This window comes from Wolffia australiana, chromosome 10, assembly GCF_029677425.1.
Source record: "Wolffia australiana isolate 7733 chromosome 10, ASM2967742v1".
NCBI classification, from domain to species: domain Eukaryota; kingdom Viridiplantae; phylum Streptophyta; class Magnoliopsida; order Alismatales; family Araceae; genus Wolffia; species Wolffia australiana.
Genome location: NC_135844.1, coordinates 10,262,196 through 10,279,292, shown reverse-complemented (window position 1 = coordinate 10,279,292; position 17,097 = coordinate 10,262,196).

Sequence of the window (17,097 nt, the reverse complement as noted above, 5' to 3'; positions counted from 1 at the left end):
ATGGGGAGGTAGGGAGGTAAAGAGCAAGAGAGCTTCAAAAGTTTTTCTTTCAATTCAGGCTTGCAAAGCTTTACATATGGAATAAAGGGAATTGGTTGTCAACAAGTCTTCTTGATGAGTACCATAATAGGTGTGTGAAAGAGACGGTTGAGTGCAAGGAAGCTATGAAATTTCAGCTGGGACATCGGACTGAGGAAGTTGGAATGATGACATAATAAATATTATTCTGGTTGTAATAAAATCATCTATTCTCTTTCTCCTCCTCTCTTTCTTATGTTCTCTCTCCGATTATCTCCCTCAACTCTGAATAGGAGTAACCTGGGTGAGGCCAAGTGCATATTAATATGATAAACACTGCTTCCCCTAAAGATGGTTCCATCAATTGGGATGTCTCAGAAGAGTATATTGCTATATATAGATATGGACTCAAATAGTTTCCCAGCTCAGATACCTTAGAAGATAAAATTTTCAAGGAACGAGATAATTTATTTAGTAGAATATTCTTCTGAATTTGGTACTTGTTTTTTCTTTGCTTATATATATCTCTAGATGTAGTCTACCTTCATTCATTAGTAAAACATAGCAAGGAAAAACATTTAAAAGAAATACGTAAAAGAAATATGAATCCTTTTGATAAGCAATAACAAAGTGTGAATGGCTTCTGTGTTAAATTTTACGGCGTCTCCCATGAATTATGGCAGAAATAGATATCATTAAATGATGCACTCATGCTTATAATAGGTTAAATCTATATTCAGATGCCATTGATAGAAAATAAAATTTGGTCTTTTGAGATGCTTCTTAATTATATATTGTAGCGTCTTAATTATATATTGTAATTTATGTTTCAAATCAATGTAAAATTCTTCTGTTGATCTTTGTACGATTCAATTATGATAAATATATGAGTAAAGTGATGCTCAATACATAACGATAAAAATATATTACGATATTTGTTGAGTAATCCTTAAGAAGACTATATCTGGGTTCAACATTGACTCCCTCTGTAGAAGGCAGTGCATTTCAAGAGTAATGTAGTCCAGAAGCACATTTTATGAGGCCTATTAAGAACTTGTGGCCCAAGAGGGAGATTCTTCTAAACCTGACAGGATTTGCAGAAAAGTACACAGAGCCCCTCAAAATTCTTTTACAGATTTTCTCTGACAAGAATTTATCTTACAAGATCCTCTGACAAGATCCTCCTATAGATTTTCTTTGACATGATTCACTTACAGATTCATATCTGACAGAACCCTTTGACATATTCTTCTTTTGCCAGGATTTACAGAATACCCCTGCTCTAACTTGTCAGAGCTGCATATCTTCTGTTTTGTCCCATCAGGATCTTCTTGAGCCTCACAAATATCTCCTAACAGCTTCTACATAGCCCAGAATCTGTAGAATATCTCTGTTCAGGCCTGTCAGGCTGCTTATCCTCTGTTTTATCTTGTCGGAATTGTTTTTCTCAATTTTTGAGTTTTCCTTTCATGGGTACAGTCATTATGGACGACCCTGCACTTGTTGTGACCTATATAAGGCCCCCATCTACTTTTGAAGGATTATTATTGAAGTCTATTGTTTTGTTAAAACTCTTGTTTCTCCCCTCTAAGTGTTCTCTTTGCTAGAGAGTGCTTTAGTGCTTGTGGATTCAAGCACCACCCCTTGAGGACTCAAGGGTTGGAGAAGCTAGTTTTGTGGATTCAAAACTTAGCTGCTTCAAGTAGAGCAAGGCTTGTAGATTCAAGTCCTGTTCCTACACTGTTCCTGTACTTAGGCTGAATCAAAGAGGATCTGTATCACTTAAACATATAAATACACATTTAAGTGGGAAAATAAAATTTCACACACCAGCTCATGGATCTTCCTGGAGAATGATTATTTGATTATCTATTCCACTAACCATTTGAGTTTTAAAAAGAGAATCAAATAAGAAATTTTCATAAAAATATCAGGCTTCTAAATTATGAGTTTGATAATAAGGTTGAATTTATAAACATGAATAGACCTTGTTAATTAATAAATTCCAATAAATTTATACAATTGAAACTGTAAATGATTTCATATATTTTTCTCATAAAAAAATTTCTATAATGGAGTGTCTTTGTTGGTAGATCTATTAATAAGATCTACATTCGGTGCGCTTACACTAACATATACTTCAAAGAAAAAAAAAATAGTAGTTATCTAAATGATCACAATTCTATATACTTCTGAAGACAATGATGATCTGGAATAGAGAAAAACTCTTCATGTAGTGCATATGGATGATGTAGCTCAATAGAGCATGATGTATATGGTAGTTCTAATTCAAGGTGAACTCAATCAGTGTCCATTGACTAAGAAAACCAACCCCATAGTTGAACGTATGATCAAGATAGAACCATATTCATCCACTTTCAGACTTGATGGATATTACGTGTACTGCACGCCAATCACACTTCTGCATCTCATTTATTTTCATTGAAATGAACCTTTTTTCATTATTATTCTCTTTTGATGTTTATAACAGAGTCCTTGAATACATGAAATAACTAAGTGAGTTATGGTGATATCATAATACAGTGATCACTAATTTTTAAACATGTCATTGTTTGAAATGATCTTTGATTAATTAACCTATATGTCGATGCAGTTAATTAAAAAGGTTGCCCATTAGATTTATTAACTAGACTGATACATGATTCTAAAGGGTCACAAATATTAGATTTTGGAAATTGGTGTGTATACTCAAATTTAAGGATATTTATATGAAAATTTCCAGAGAGTAGATATAGGGGAAGGGAGAAATCATTTTTAGGTACCAATAGAAGCCTAAAATTTTCTCATGCTCTGTCAAGAGTCTGCCTTCTAGTGAGACTGGATGGTGAGTTGATCCTCTAGGATTTGAAATCATAATATTAGAGGGAAAGATGACCGGATGATGGATACATCTTGAGTCCATATATGTGAATGGCTCTAAGAGACTTGTCCAAGGAATCCAGTGATTGTGGAACCTATGCAACGTAACATGATATGATTGTCTGATGACTTGGTTTTAATTCATTCTAAATTCATTTCAATCTGGATGGGTGAACTTGGATCATGAACCTACCCCAGAAACCCCAACATGGCCATCTTATTGTGACTTCATCTTTCTCCAAAGGACTTCAAACATGAGTTAAATAATCATGCTTTAATAGTGACATTACAATTCTTTCACGTTATACTCTTGTCATGAGAGGCCTTGATCTTGTTCTTATAGAATACAAGCACTTTCATAATTCTGGTTTCTAAGCTCAATGATCTCATTCAGCTAGATATGCTACTATGAACACTCAATTTTCCAATTTCATTAGTTTATGTCAGGGTTTTATTTAGACTAGTCTATGTAGAGACATGCCAATGAGGGTATTTTGGTGGTCCAGTGCACCAATAAAGCATCATAAAGTTATCCAACCAATTCATACCATCTGATCCCAAGACCCTTCAAAGGATATTCTTGACCTGCTTGTTATTGAGCTCCAATTGGCCATTTTCATAGAGATTATATGATGCCATCTTGTAACACTGGAGCACATGTTTATTAAAGTGAATTATGCCTTGAAATATGAAGTATTAAAGTGAATTATCCCTTTAGCTATTAAAGGTTTCAAACTACCAGTTCAAGTGACAATGTCTTTAGAGATGAACTTAATCCTATCTATGGTAATTCCTCCATTTGAGTGTGGCCTATACCAATAGAGAGACAATATACAATCAGTATGTACTTATCTTTGTTAGTAGGGGAAAAATGTTATTTTGAAATCAATGCCCCATGGTGGGAACAAATTGTGCGGTCATTTTAGCACAAAAACACGATACATAAATAAAAAGATTTAAAACTCCGACGTCACTCAAATATGTATAGACAAGTATGATGATGAGTATGGGTAGAATCCACATCGAGCAAGTGTTGAATTTTTAAAACAATTAACTTGGTCCAACAAAGTCAATTTAGATGAAAAGGGATGCAAGAATTATGATAACATTATCCAATTAAATTTAAATGTATTAGAATCCAATTAAGTAAAAAAGATCAACATTGGATTAAAAATATGATTAAAAATCAATGATAAAGTTTAGTCATGCTAGTGCATTGACCAAGTCAACTCACTAATTTTTAGGGGAGAAAAATTTTGTTTTCATATTTTCATAAATAGGATATTTTAAGGATTATCAAAAGTATTTTTTTGTATATTTTTTATAATTTCAATGTAGTAGTAAATCAATGGACAGTTCAGGTGTTGACTTTGATCAAATCATTGACTTTAGGTGAATTAATGGTCAAAATGGAAATATAATTTTACAAAAAAATTATTTTCATAAACTATAGAGACAAATGATTAGTATCATATATATTTTGGGAATTTTTTTGAGATGGTATATAATTAGTATCAGTTTGTCCAAGTCAATGCTTTGAAAATGATGCGATTAATGATATCCAATCAAAATGAATAAATTGACCAATAAATTGATGTCAAAATTGGATGAATAATTTATGTATGTAAATCTAATGAATATAGGATTCCAAAGATATAAAAATTATGCAAATTGGAGAATTGAGTGCAGAGATATGGATTTCACAATTCAACACCCTAAAATTGCGATTCATTTGTGGATGCGGTGGTCAAACGATGATTTGGGGACCCAAATATCAAAATAATTGCTTGTGATATATTTAAATGGAAAGAGGAACCAAAGTGGGATCTATTGCCACCAGAATTGCAGGATATGGGTCAGTAACAAGTCAGCGAAACATGTCCTAAGTTAGCACAAAAAATGTGGCAGACTTGAGGAAAAATAGGGGGGATTTGATCAAACTCTCTATTTCTTCTAATCTAATTAACATTTTAGTTCGTTTTTAATCAAAATAAACAAATAGTACATCTTTTGAACTCAAAACCCCTAAAAATTTGGACTTAAGTCAACTTTAAATCTCATTATACACCTTATTTTTTTCTTTTGGAGTATTTTGGCATGTTGGCAATGATTATGCCTCTTCTTATGTTGAATTTATGAGAATTTTTCATGAAGGGCATTACCAACTAAAAATCCAAATCACTCTATTCTTAACCAAACAAACACAAGAAAGGTCAACATGAATGAAATATACAATTATCCTTCAATTTACAAAAGAATTCGGACTTAGTGGAATGTCATGGTAATGGGAAAAATATCGTAAAATAATGATAATATGCACCATAATCATGGTAATTAGGAATTAAATATGGTGAAATATGATGAATGAATGCACAAGATGCAGGTAATCACCCGATAAGTTGAATATCTTAATAAAAAAATTATTTGGATGGGAATTTCATCCCATCTATTGATCAAAATGCAGTTGACATAACAATCACTCCATTCAAAATATTTGAGAAAATTTGAAGGAAGTTAGACAGAAAAATCTTTGGTAAATAATCTTCTCTACCATGGTTTTTGAAGAGAAATGTCCTGTGCATGTGAATGTCTGAAATTTTTTTCATAATTATCAACCATTCATGTATACTTAGAGTGGCCCATGCCCTGTAAAAATTGAATAGTGTGACCCTTCTGGGTAGTAGTATTTTAGTTATAGAGGCACTCATCTTTCTTCTCAGAAGTTCTCCTATTTGTGTGTGGAAACCATAGACTTATGCATGAGACGAGGAGTCATTCATGTGGGAACGTCTTGATCATTTGTTCACTAGTGTTGCTTTGAATACATGAAAGATTATCATGCATTGAGTTCTTATGTACTTCTTATACGAAAATTCTAACTCAAATTTATGTCTTCCAATATACGTTCACTTAATTCTTATTTGTACAAAACTTTAAATCAGAATATTAAGTAATGATAATTATCCTTTTTCCTTGGGAGTAAGTATTGGAAATATGTGGCCTGCAAGCCAATCACATATTGCATGTCTTTTTAGATATTCATTGATACAATATGCATTCATTATAGTGAATGTGCGATGCTGATTATGAAAGTCCATGAATACATGCAATGACTGAGTGAACTATGATAATATCATAATACAGTGATAACTAGTCTTTGGACATGTATTCTAAATATTCCTACATGAATGATACTCAATAAGGACATCAAAATATTTGGATGTCATAGTACTGCCTAGATCCACCCTCCCACATGATGAGTATGAACGATCCCATAGTCATTAGTGTGAAGATATATTGAAGGATAATGGGTGCTTTTGGACAAATAGTTCACTGACTTGTATTATACAATTGTCAATAAGATTGATTCATGTCAAGATTGTGTGTGTAGTCATTAGACTTGAGACACCAAAGACGCTTTTTGGATGGATGGTTTTGCTTTGACTATGATCCTAGAGTCTCTAATTAGGGGATTCCAAACCTTCCTAGATAAGATGCAGCAACAAGTCTATAAATGTAAATGTGTGGTCAAGGTGGGATCATCTGCCCGTGTCATTAGGGGATATTGATGATGGAAATATACATGTGAACAAAAAGCCAATCACACATTCCATATATCGTTCTATGTTCACACATAGAAGATATTTATTATTCGCGCGTGTGATGCTTATAATGAAGTTCACTGATACTTGATCAGACTTGGTGAATTATGATTAGATAGTAATATGGTAATCATTAGCCTTTAAGCATGCCTTTAAAATATTCCTATTCAAAGGATACTTGAGAAAAACATTGAAGTATCCACATAGAATAATACTATCTAGACTCACTCATATGATGAGTATGGCTGGTCTTGTAACCATTAGTGTGGAGACACTAATGATAGATAGTGGGTAATCTTTAGTGGAAAGAGTTTACTAAATTGATCTGTACGAATCCCTGAATGGTATTATAGCAAACTGTCAATTAGGTTGATTCATGTCATGCTTGTGTAAGATGTCCTTAGACCTGAGACACCAGATACATCTTGTGGATGGGCAATTGTACGTTGATTATGACATACGAGTATCTACTCATAGGATTCTAAACAATCTTATTTTGGGTGCATCAAGAAATCTACGAAAACATTGAATAGTCAAGATGGGATCATCCACCCTCGGTATAAGAGGTGACAGCTCAAGGAAGAGGATGAGATTAAGTTCTTAGCCAAGGTAGTGAAATATCAAGAGAAAAGTTCTCCGATGATTTCCAAAAAAATCAGTACTAACTCGGATTACTGATTAGGGTTTGATAGTTCACTATACCCTAAGTCATCATAGGAGCATCAAGTGGATGATGGATTATACGTACAGTGTAACAGATGATGAACACATTCCAGAAGTGAATCGATTCACACTCCTTTGTATCATCTAGAGCACGAGATGTAGCTTGGCAACCCACATGTTGGAGACAACCTATCGATTGGGTTAAATTGATCTGAAATTAATTAATCTATATGATCATATAGTTAATTCATTTTGAAGGTCAATAAAAGTTATTGGGCCATTGAAGTCATTCACTGGACTGATACATTGGATTGATACCACACCATATGCAAATGGTCTTTTGGACATCGAAAGATGTACTTATGGGGGATTTTATGAAAAACAACCAATTAGTATGAGTAAGGGAAGGTCTTGAACAAAATTCACTATGGCTATAATTGTTCAGGGGCCTTCCCCTTCTCCCCACACCTCCTCTCCACTCCCAATGCAATCGAGTTGTCATAATAGTGACGACGAAGGGGGAGATTTGACGTGCGAAGGATCGCGTGGATATGTCTAGAGGCTGCACACATGAACAACTACGCACCATTTGTTCACGGATCCAAGAAATCACAGATGGAATCCACGGGTAGGTGCTTTGTTTCATGGTTTTGTCGATGCAGTTATGATTCGTTAAAGTCTTCCACTGCTTATCATCTTGAATTCTTCATCCAGATGTGGGACTCTAGAACCAAAAAATTGACTCAAGGAAGATGATTCAGTTAAATCCCTGGCAGTGGTAGTGGAATTACTAGATAAGGCATTCTCCGATTATAGTTCACATTAGTACTTAATAGACTGGGTGATTAGAGCTTGACAATTCACCGTATCGTAAGTCATTCGAGAGTCTTATGTGGATGAGGGTTTATACATACACAATAACTAATGACAATAAAGGTTCAATAAGAGATTTGACATAGTTCTTGGTATCCTCTAAGGTGAAAGGTGTAGCTTAGCACCTCACATGCCAACACTTAAGAACTAAAATGTTATTGAGCCATTGAAGTTATTAACTACACTAATACATGGGCCTAGAGGGTCACAACATAAATGGTTTTTAGATGTCAGTGTATTTGCTTAAAAGTCAGGGACTTTTATTAAATGTTCCCTGGGACATAAAATTTTATCAAAATTTCCACGGATAATATAAATAGAGGGGACACCCTCATTTGATACATATTCAAGTCAGTTTGAGTGCCCACATACTTCTCCTCTTCCTCTTCATTGAGTGCCATTTCTAGCAGGGACTAGATGAAGAGAAATCAGATTTCTATCAATAGAATTTATGAAAAGAAGAGGAATCCAATGCTCTGAAGGTTGTGTGGATACATCTAGAGGTTGGACATCTGAATGACTTGTGATAATCTCAATTTAGGGTTTAACGCGTCCTTTGTATTTTGAGATTATTCAATAAAAAATATAAATCTGTACTCACTTAGTAATCTTAGTTATTGATGAGTATGGACCGTCTCAATAGGGAACATTGATAAAGGATTCAAGGTTGTGAATATGGTGATTATTTGAGATGGGAAGAGATACATACTTAATACGAAATCAAGTGATGAAATAATATGAGTCAAGATAGTGATATTAAGTGGAGGAGAAGAGTTAGTAAAAAGTGATAATTCAGGTTTGAGAAGAGTGAGTGAATGCAAGAGTAAAATAATGAGTTGAATATGACAATTAACGAATAACTTAATGATACGATGACGATGTGAAAGTGGGAAGACGTGATTTAGAGGAGGTATGTAGGTGATGGAATGGCGAGATGTGTAGTGAAAGTGAACTAAACTACTTACAATGTTGAGAAAGAGCAATGTATAGTGAAGATGGTTAGCATAGATCCTTATGTTCTGCTAGGATTACAACGATTTGTGAATGGAGGTTAGAAAGTTTCAGGAGTAGGAAGAAAGTTTGTCCCACACACCCAAGACACCATGAGTAGGAAGAAATTTAAAGGATTGTTTTGATAGTGATCCACACCTCTATTCATAGATTAGAGGGTTTTTGGGTTCTATGCTTTGGTTCAACTATGGAAACATGGTTTCCATGATGCAAAAGTGTATGAATCGATTCTCAATAGATCATTAAAATAATACATCTTATGTGCTTTATGGGGAACTTTTTTCACCCTTGACTTTGTCACTCTGAGATCTTTTTGAAACAGTTCACGTGTCCAGCCTCTAGAAGTATTCACGTGATCACATTGCCCTTGGATCTCCACCTTTTCTTCAACTCTCCTTGAAAATATTTAAGGTCTTCTCACCATGATGACACTCTCCTCGGTTGAGTGGATAAGAGGGCAGAATGGAGAAAGGAGGGGAGCTCTCATTTTTGGCTGGCCTGGGAGCTTGAAATGCGTGCCCCCTCCCTATTTATATTTTACTTGAAGTTTTTCACAAAAACCCCATAAAGTAAAATATATTCACCAATGCCGCTAATGACCCTATAGGCCCATGTATAATTCTAGTTAATAAATTTAGAGGCCCAATAAAAATTATTGACCAACCTTATTAATTAATTATATCAACATACATATTAGTTAACTAAGAATTGATTGACCCAATCGATAGGTTAAGTTTCCAGCCCGTGGGGTGCCAAGCTACACCCCGTGCTCTAGAAGATACATAGTAGTGTTTGAAATCTCTCATGGAACCTTTACTATCATATGTAACTCTATACATAACCCATCATTTGTGCGAGACTTTCAAATGATTTGGGGCATGGTTGATCTTCAAACCCTAATCTGTCATTTGATTAGTATTGATGTGTAACAGGGATCATTGGAGAATGCTTTCTCCAATGTGCTCACTACCCTGGCCAGGGCTTTTCGACATCTTCTTCCTTGAGTCAATTTCTTCTTATACTGAGGGCGGATGATCCCATCATCATGCCCACCAGCTCTTTCTGAAACTACGAGGGAATTCATCATTTGTGGACAAGCAATGCATGGAAATATTATTACTTATAAGTGTAATAATATCATCAATACTTCATACCCAAGTTTCTGGGATCACAGCGGGAGTAATAACCAAGGAATCTTCAAAGCCATTGCTAAGGGACTATCAATGAGTTAAGTTGGGGGGGTTGATAACATGACTTTTACTACCTTAACCTGACCATATTTACAAGTTATTTGCATTAAATTAATTATATATGCATATTATCAATCTTAAAATGATTAAATCTCTTCTAGAATGGTATTTTGAATTTTCTGAAAATTTTATGTATTTTTGGTGATTTTGTTGACAACAAATTCTGAAATAATATAATTTACTGAGTCATAATATGATATTATGGAATTTTTAACATTAAATTTGTAAAGATATGATTTTTTTCTATGTCATAAATATATATTCATTTATACTTTGTGGGGTTTTATTTTTTTAATTATGAATTTTAGAATTCATTTTAAGTCTTTTTAGTTCGCGACGTTGCGTGTCGCCATTTGATTCATTGAACGAAGATGAATCATAATTGAAGATAATGACTGGCGAGAGCCAATCGTTAACATAGTTGATGTCAACCAATCATTTGGCTACGCTGTCATGGATTTTGAATTAACAAAGTAATTGTACGTTTTCTAGATGAATGGACAAATAATAAAAGGCGATCATTTTTCACAGTAAATGCGTGCATTGACTGAGGCAGAAAAAGACAAAAATTAAGTTTTTCTTCTCTTTCCCTTTGTAATAGTCAACAAAGACAGACGGATAATGTGGTTGCACGATAGGGTGCCATGTGTACACATGGTGCGAGTGTGTTAGTCGTTGATTGGACAAAGAAGGAAAAAACTCTGGCAGCTTCACATCAACATCAGGATAGTTAATTTATAATATGTCTAAATAATATACAAATGGAAGCTCGAAAAAGCGTGAGCACAGAAGATGAGATGATGAGGAATCTTAAGGATTTGATAGAAAAAGAGGAAGCACTAGAGCCGATTAGGAGGAGAGAGAAAAATAAGGGCTAGGATTGCTCCAAATTCAGACGACAATCAACAAATCCAATTGAGCTGACATTTTCAACATTGCTTTGTCTTCCTCCCTCTTTCCATCCATATCGCGTAATCTATAAATTGAGGCCTGGATCACTGTTTAATTCATCTTGAACTTGCTTCCTACTTGTGTGGGCCCAGAGCTACAGCTTGCATGACTTGAATGAGCCTTTAATGAGCCTTAAATCTCATTAAGGCCAAAACTTCAAAGAAAGGCAAACCAAGTGAGCAACCATAATGAGGAGCAATCAGAGTAATCAAACCTGATTGGAGGACACCTCTTCACCAGGATTGAGGCTGGAGAAAAGATGTGGACCATTCAAGGCCTTGGGTGAACCAAGGGTCATAATTTCTCTCTCTTCCCTATATAAACCCCTCACAATCCAATGTAATACTCTCTCTTGTTTCAATCTAAATCCCAGATTTAGTGTCATATGTGCAATTGTTCTTGAATACTCTTACCTTTAGTGAGATCTGGGTAGAGCAGGGGCATTCCAAAGCAAGAGCTACTAGAGAGGTGGATGACTCTTTTATCACCTTGGGCCTTGGCGGGTCTGACAACGAGGTTCGATCAGAATTTCTTTCCCTCATCCTTATCTATTCACCTTTGTACGGAGGTTAGTCTTGGAGCAGCTAGCCAACATCCAGACCGTTCCGATGCCTCCTACATCTAGAAGCTTAAATTTATTTTATTTATTTTTATTTTATTTTAAAGTTTAAATAATTTCCAAAAAATCTTAAAAATGCCCAAAAACCATTTTTTGTCTAATATTTCCTTCTAGCATTAATTTTGCATATGGATAAAATTTCTTAATTATAAATTTAGTAAATCTAGTTACTTTGCTTTATAAGTGATAAATTATAAGTATGAAACAAACTTAAACTTAAACAAATCTACCAAAAAAAATTTAAACTGATAATTCACTAACTATTATTTTGCTCTCTGAGGATCGACCTGTACTTTCCCTTGGCTAGTGAGGTTTATAAATATTATTTTTTTAATTCAGATTACCTAAAAGACTATAATTAGTGATTACTTTATGACTAGTACACCCCAAAATCTGAGTTATCAGTGATTCTACATTCATTTCCTCCTTTCTTTGCTAAATGCAAGTTTGAATTATAGCTATTTATAACCTTTTACTAGATATCACTATTTCACATAGTTAATTCTCATCTTTATTTATTCTCATATCGATAAACACTATAGTAAAAAAATTGAATCCTTAGTCATCATTATCGATTGAGACGGTCCGTACTCGTCACTAGCTAAATATTCATAGGTATGTACTGATATGTATTTATTGCATAATCTCAATTATTGACGATGAGTAAGTACTTGTCACTAGCTAAATATTCACAGGTAAGTACTGATATATATTTATTGCATAATCTCAATTATTGACGGCGAGTTAAAACCCTAAAATCTAGATTATCTCCCAATGCCAGTGGGAGCACTTGTCAGTGCTAGCGGCAGTTTTTGGGGGTCGTGTGGCCAATATCAGCAGCCGCCTACAAGAACATCAACGATCATGAGTGCTAGGTTGGAGCTCACTAGTTCCAGCCTGAAAAAAATCACGAACGAAGTTTTGAAAAACATTCAAAATGGATAACTCCATGTTAAAGGAATCCTTATGAATCCATGGATAAAGCTGGATCCTAAATTGGTGGAGCATAATATTGACTAACATAAAGAGATGAATGATTCCCAAACACATTGAAGAGCTAGATAATCATACTATTTAGTGTATGACTTTGTGACCATTTTCAAATGCACCCAAAGGAACCTTATATGATAGCAGGCAAAAAAATAGTGTATTATTGTAAAGGAGTCATGAACACAAAGTTTCAATACTTGATTTTTTCTAGCTATTGTACTGCAGTCTTTGCATGACAAAGACTTGATAGGAATGCATGGATATCTTGTGCCTTATAGAATGCTTAATTTTGGACATCTAAAACCCAAAACGGTATTACTTTATCAACATCAAAGGGTTGTACATGCTGTATTATATCGAGATTTTGTTGACTAAACAACACTTGAGGTACTATGGGATGACTTTGAATATTTATCTATTTTTGTGATAATTCCATTACCATTACGTGGGCCATAAATCCTATTATGCACTCAAGGGCCAATGACATTAACCATTAAGCGGAACACCGATTCATAAATGTTCATAAGGGGAAGGTTCAGGTAGACTGAGATAGATCATTGACTTCTTCATTTACCTTTTAGTGAATACTGGTTTATTACCCTATAATAGGAGTTAGGCATGACACATGCAACAGACTTATGAAAAGTCAATTGATGCAGGACCACGTCCGAGACGAGGTCCGGGCGTCACCGAGGTTTCGTACTCGGTGTCGAAGACGCGTCAATGCGTGACGAATGCTCCGGTTCGTCGGGCACGGAAGTCCTATAGAGGCGATCTACGATGAAATGTTGCGGGAGGGGGTGTAGTACGCACAGCAGCCGACGAACAATGAGAGGCCAATGACCGAGGTCGACGGGGTCGCCCGGAGACAGGTAGGGGACCTCCGACCCTCGTCCAGATGGACGAGGCTGCTACGGCGCCGGGGAGTGACACTCAACAAGACGTACGTTTCCACTCGCCTGTCTCGCTCACCTATGCCTAACCCGAGCGTGGAGGAGGCAATGAAAGCGTACTGCAAGGAATAAGAGACAAGTGACGGGAACGGTGTACCTTTTGGCGGGTTGCGGGCGCCATACGTTCGCGTAGGTATGGATGACGTCCCTGTTGGCGGGGGCGGCGTCGAATGCCCTCCGTAGCGAACGATGGCTGATCCCAGACGGGAGGGATCGATGATGTACGTGCATGAGGGATGCGGCTGCGGGATGTCCGGGACGCTGCGGCCGGGCGCGGTGCAATACCTCGTTCAGACGCAGTGCATACGCTCCGGGCAGGCGGACTGGCTGACTCGTGGCAGACGACCACGGGTGGTCAGCGCCGGCCAGGGCCCAAGTGGGTCACATCGTGTGCTGGCAATGCAACTTGGTCGTGCGCTCTCGACGTGTAGAAGGGCGACGGATAACCGTCGAACGGCCGCGAGAGATTGCTACGTTGTAGTGGATCCTCGACGGGGAAGGGAGCCTACAGGACACGGCAAGCCACACCGGGGTAGCGGCAACCCGCAACCGGCCGGGCAGAAACGAATCCCACGGCGTGAGTCAATCGCAGCAGGCGTGGTGCACGTCCAGGGAGGTGACTCGCGAGCCGGGATCGCCCACAGCGGCACAGGGCGGTGACCGTTGTCGCCGGCCATCAGGCCGAGGAAGCTCGGAGGTCGGAGCAGTTCTGACGCCGGGTAGTCGCACGGGACGGTCAGGCCAGGACGCAGGGGCGTTGGGAGGCACGGGCGCGCGCGATGAAACGCAGCGGCGGGCGCGCGCGGGCGGCGCGCGCGGGCCCGCGAGCGGTGGGCACGCGCAGCGCGGTCGCGCGCAGACAGGCAAGGTGCGCCGGTGCCGAGACGGGCTCCTTCTTCTTCTTGCCTCTCTGCCTTCTTCCTCTTCCTCCGGTTCTCCACCTTCTGCTCCTTCGACTTCTGCTTCTTCTGCTTCACTGGTCGAACCCTAGCTCAACGGGGAGGACTGCTCTTTCAAAAGACAAATTCAAACTTTCATAAAAAAAACATCGTGCTCCTTTAGGGCAACCCTGCTTCCCTTATATAGGGGGGGAAGTGGGGTGTTGGCCCATTAGGTCAAAAACAACACAAAGCTGGAAATTCAAAACACTTAACCTATGACTCCAAGGGGACAATAACGACTCACGAACATCAACGGAACGATAGCGCGGGGGGGGGGAGGGGAGGGGAGATCCTTATAGGATGAACCTCCCATCCTTACACGAGGCCGTGACGAGTCGGAAAACGACGAACGACGAAGATTCAAAGCAAAACGATGAGTAAAGAAAAGACGTAAAGATATGATACGGTGTCCATTACCCGGAGTACTTGAATCCGGGCGTGCGTACCGACGCCTTGGCTTGCCGGGCGGGCTGAACGTGGATGGCCGGTGCTGTCGAGGGCGGCGATGACGTCTCCGAAGACGTATCTGGTGCTGGGGCAGGTGCTGTCAGGGATGACAGTGATGACTCCGACGACGTGTCCGGGGCTGCGCCATCACACTGGTTATAGGCCACGTATGTTTTACTCAACGAGTATAAAGCATCACTATATGATTGATATACTCCCCATAATAGAACATTGAAACAATGGGATACTAGGGGAATCGACTCACATTGAGTTGAATTACATTTTAATATCAAAAAATTAGACTGGATTCCATTCAAAGCATATTAATTTTAATAGCCCAAACTATTGATACTTATGAAAGGTCTTATACCTATTTTTTTGTTGGATGATAGTCGACTTGCACTACTAATATTGTTTCCCGCAAATAGTCTTTGAAATTTTTTTTGAGCTAGACATTCTGGATCATTCTCTTGAACATCAATATTAATAGAAGTGATGAATTTAATATCTTGTGAGCAGAGTGCTCATATTAGGCGGGTAACTCATACTCAGGGAATGCAAATGGACGTTTATGATACATTAAAAAAAGAATAAACTGATTGGCACTTACTACAATATTGAAATTAATTAAAATGGTGGAGAAGAAATATTAAAACTTAGGGAATATTCAGAAAATAAATAATATTCAAGTTTGATAAATATTTAAATTAGATAGAGTTATAAGTGGCTAGGTCATGACTGGTGAATGTTTTCTAGCTAAAGTCAATACCTGTTGATGTGACCCAATCATGTATCAGCGTTTGTGTTAAGCATCATTAATTTCAGTACGAATTTAGATAACATAAATTAGGAAACTATTTTTTTAGGATAATTAAAACCATTTTATTATTGAAAATAATTTTACTTTGTCAGTGCATATAGGTATGATATGTAAGTATTATTTGAATAAGAAAAATATTATCTGGAGAAAAATTACAAAAAGACAAAATTATTGTTTCAGTATAACAGTCTAAATTTTAAATATTTACTGAAGAAATGTTCCTAGGTACTTTGATGCTAAAATCTTAGAAAATTTGACTTGTTCTTACACTTGTATTAGATTATCAATTCTAATGGGAAATCTCTACGTATAATATTTTTGAAAAAATAGGAATAGTTAGCCTTCCCCCCATTATTTTTACCATTTAATAATTTTTTGAACTATTTTCTGAAACCTTGTATCGTAACTAGGGTGCTACTAATGGTATTCATATGTGATGTCTGTAATCGGATATCGCGGTATCCATTCTCAAAACAATTACAAACATTGATGATATCAGATTCAGAGATCGATAATGGATATCATTATCTATTTGCTGAACAGATAACGGTTCTGGATAACGTTAGATTGATATCGATATCGGATATTGATATCATTTAGGAGATAATGATACTGATATTTAATATGATATCAAAATAGATAATGGATACCATGGGGGAAATTTTGGTTTTTCCACTATCAAAAAATGTAGATATTCAAGTTCAATTGTTAATTAGTAAAAAATATGATGATGTAGATTGACAAAACATTGATATGCAAGTAGTACTTAATTAATGTTCGGCACTGATGTCAACTTCAGAAACTAAAACCAAAATTTTACTATAAAAGCCAAGATGGTAAGTAAACATAACGAGTATCATTTGGTGAGATTGAGGCAGCATATTATTTCATTCCATGAGCCATCTATTACCACTGGTTAGAGATGGTCATGCGGTGTGGAGCAATTTTTCCCACAGTTCGCGGGAATATTCGGTCGCACAAAAGCCTCTGTGCAGTGTGAATATGTGCGGTTTTTTGCAACGCACATCGCACCAATTCACACTTATCTTAATGAATTTTCAAATTTTTTGTCTCTTCAT